Source organism: Pygoscelis adeliae, unplaced genomic scaffold (assembly GCF_000699105.1).
Source record: "Pygoscelis adeliae isolate BGI_AS28 unplaced genomic scaffold, ASM69910v1 Scaffold38, whole genome shotgun sequence".
In the NCBI taxonomy this organism is placed as follows: domain Eukaryota; kingdom Metazoa; phylum Chordata; class Aves; order Sphenisciformes; family Spheniscidae; genus Pygoscelis; species Pygoscelis adeliae.
This window is the reverse complement of record NW_008825614.1, coordinates 22,829,121-22,833,067: the sequence shown is the minus strand read 5'-3', so window position 1 is coordinate 22,833,067 and position 3,947 is coordinate 22,829,121.

The window sequence follows — 3,947 nt, the reverse complement described above, 5'->3', positions numbered from 1 at the left end:
AGCTGGCGGGGGTGGCCACTGCTCGGGGACTGGCTGGGCATCGGTTGGCAGGTGGTGAGCAATTGCACTGTGTATCACTTGCTTTGTATATTTTTATATTATTATTATTATTATTATTATTTCAGGTGTTAAACTGTTCTTATCTCAACCCATGACTTTTCTCACTTTTACTCTTCTGATTATCTCCCCCATCCCACTGGGGGGAGCAGAGTGAGCGAGTGGCTGGGAGGTGCTCAGTTGCCGACTGAGGTTAAACCAGAACAATGCTGTAAAGATTACCACTCTCATTTACAAAGTGAAAGGAACATGTCCCAACTAGGTAGCATAATTCTGCAAAGCCAGGCTGGAGTCTCCTACCCCATGGAGACTAGTAGTTAGTAAAATTATTTGTTTTGTTTTTCTGATTGGCCATTGCCGTGTTAAGTTTTCAGCTTGGTGACTGACCGCTCCTCTAGGCTACAGCACAGTGATACAAAAGGAGGCCAGCTGGAGAGGAAAAGACTGAACGGACTTGGAGTAGATTATTATTATTTACTATTTACTCAGCACCATACATAAAATGAACTTTTTTAGTAAGTAGCAGAGCAATAAGTAGCTCCTTGCTCTGAGCTATTGTGGCTCAAGCTGACATAATGCAAAACTATGATCATCTATTTATTTTTTTGTTTCGGATATCGTGTGACAGGGTACCACATGCCAGAACATCCTCTGGCATCTGACTTAGTAAGGTGGTAATCGTCTACTAGTGTTGTTGTCCAGTGGGATTTCTTTTTCAGTTTGCATGATGGGGCTGACAGCTCTGGGCTAGGGACCTGCCGTGCACACGTAATGAAAGACTGCAATAGCTCCCCAGAGTCCTCTGGACCTGGGAGCAGAGAAAGACACAAAGGCAACAATCAGAAGGGAAACTAACAGCAACAACAACATGGTTCCTCTGTGCAACGTCTCAGGTTCTCAACAGACATGTGCAGGTGAAGTCTGCAATGTCAAGAGTGAGTCCAATGAAATTTTTTGGCTTTACTGTGCTAGAAATTTGTAACATATGCATATGTATATGTAGATGTGGATGCATTTGTATGCTGCATATGTACATGCATTACCTACGCACATAAACAATTATTGTATATGTTTCTACCTGGGCATCATTTGGGCAGGATTGTGTAATGGAGAGGATCGAGCCTTGAGCCTCCATTTTCATTCTCAGGTCAGCTGGATTGTCCCATGAGCCATCATGTAATAGCAAACTGGTGACATTTGTGGAAGAGCACCAAGACCTTACAGAAAGACACCTGAGGTGGTCCCAAAGACCAGAACTTCAGCCACATATCGAGATACCAGCAATGCATCGTCCAGCTTGGTGACACAGAACTCGTCTGAGCCACAGCCATGGCAAAATTCAATAATGCCATGCAGATGCTACGTCCATCTCAGATTTGCACCTGCTATTGTTTTGGCCCTCATTTTGGGGGAATATTTCTTCCTCTGCACTTGCAAAGCAGTTTCCTTATGCTTCAAAATTCTCCATTGTTATGAAACTCAAAAAACTTGACAACAGGTAGCTTGTCAGCACATTACAAGCCTTTTGTCTCCAGATAAACATTGACTTCTCATCCTTAACTGGTCTCCATCTCTACCTGTTTTTCTTTTATTAACTACTCAGTCTATTAGATTTCCAGGACTGCAACTTTCTTTTTATTTGATGTTTGTACAACATCTTGCCCAAAGACTTTGTCCCAAGATTGGGATTCTGAGTTAGTGCAGATAATTTCTCTTGTTTATTTTACCTGCAATACAAGGGATAAAAAAGGATTTGGCTCAAGGCATTTGTTGATATTGAAGTTTTCTTACGATACAGTTTCTCATGTTTCTCCACAGCAGACATGTATTGGTAAGCTCCAAATGTTCCAGATAAATGAATTAGCATTACAATGGAGTTGCTGTTTCCAGTTCTGGTCTTGCCAGTGGATAGAGCAGCTGTGTATATTTCCTGATGTGTTGATTTGCTATTGGAGATAACTGGGAAATAACCTTTTTTTCCTCTTCAGCAAGTGTCAGTGAAATAATTCCCTAATTTCACCAGTTTTGGTTTATGGAAAAAAAAAATCAGGGTTTGTGGCATCAAATAGTAAAATTTGGGGTAAAGTACTAAATATTGTTTTCAAAGCATGTTATGTTTTTTCAGGCACTTGAAGGTACATGCTTTCTCTTTTCATGTATGTTTAGACATGAGACTTTTTTCCCTATGCATCTCCCAAGACATACCCCCAAAAAAGTGCTCTTATCAACCCTCCACGAGAAGCAGGTCTCTCCAAATAGCACTGCAGTACCTCTGGGTAGCTGCAGCTCAGTGGAGAGTTCCCCAATCCCCTTCCACCACGGTCAGACAACTTCTGCTGCGAGGCATCAGCTTTGCTCAACTTTCTACCCAAACCTCATTTTTTATAAGGATATTTTCAGCCAGGCTTATCTGTTTTAAAAGCTTTCTGCTGAGCTACCCAACGTGGATTTTTGAGTCTGTCTAAAATTCTGTCTTGGGATATCCTTGCCTTCAAATTGTAAGTCTGGAGAGGGAGAGAGCGTGAAAGACGGATTTGGCCCCAGAGACTTAGGCAGATCTTCAATCAATCTCCTTTTTCTTTTCTTTCATTTTTCTGCTTTTGCTTGCTGAGTAAATTGAGCTGAAGATTGTTTGATCAGAGCAGACTGAAAAGCACTAAGCCCACTCTGCTCATGGCAGAAAGATTCAAATTTCCACAACCAACCTTCTAGCATAAGGGTCCAGACCCTAAGTAAATGTGGTTCCGGCAAGGAAGTCATTAGATTTTTTAAAGGAATTTTTACCGATAAGGATATTCAAATGTTTCTTTCTTCTCGTTTTTCTTGGCTTTTTTCTCAAAGTGGAAGAATCTTAAAGATTAAAGTCTTGTGCAGTTGTGAAATTCTGGTCAATTTTATGAGAAACGTGATAAGATCACAAAAAGGGTTATTCAGAGGATGAGGTTTCAATTTTGTTTTACTTTTGAGATACAGAGCATGAGAGCAGACTATTTGGCTCTATTTCCTTTCCTTTACCAGGGGTTTCTTGTAGGTGAGGTGCCTGCTTAGCTCTTAGATTAGACTTAAGGTGTCAGCCTGTTTCTGATTGATGTTCAAGGAAAAAAAAACATGCAACTTTTCAGCCCTTTGCATCAGACTTAAATTCAGAGTCAGCAGTAAAAGAGAGATGTTCAGAAAGCTGGGAAAAGATGCTGCATACTTAATTGCAACATTAACCAGTGAAATATTAGCAAATTTATTGGGCTTTTTCTATTTAAAAAAAATTAAAGGAAGTTCATTATGCTCTGTAATCCTGCTTAAATATTCATCATGTTGTTAATGAACCACATTCATTTTTAAAATGTTCAACCTGAGACGCCGTCTAACATGATTTGATAATAATATAATTTCTGTGTAACCGTAAAAGGGACAAGAACAGTAAAAATAATTGTATCTCTAAACATCCTACCCAGTTTTCTCCTGACTAATGAGCAGCTGTTTTTCATTAGCAGCATCATTTTATCTCTAGCCTATCAACCTGCACAGCTGGGCATATTAGAAATAGCTCAGTGCACTGTGGAACGTATGTTTCCTAAATTGCAGAAACAAATGAGAATGAGGTATTGGAGCTTTTTAAAAAAATGATTCGGGGCTGATTCTTCTCACACTCTCTATTATTCACCATGGTGGAATATCTGGAGGCTTGATGTGGAAATAGGATATTATAGAATCATAGAATCATAGAATAGTTTGGGTTGGAAGGGACCTCTAAAGGTCATCTAGTCCAACCCCCCTGCCATGGGCAGGGACATCTTCAACTAGATCAGGTTGCTCAGAGCCCCGTCCAACCTGACCTTGAATGTTTCCAGGGATGGGGCATCCACCACCTCTCTGGGCAACCTGTGCCAGTG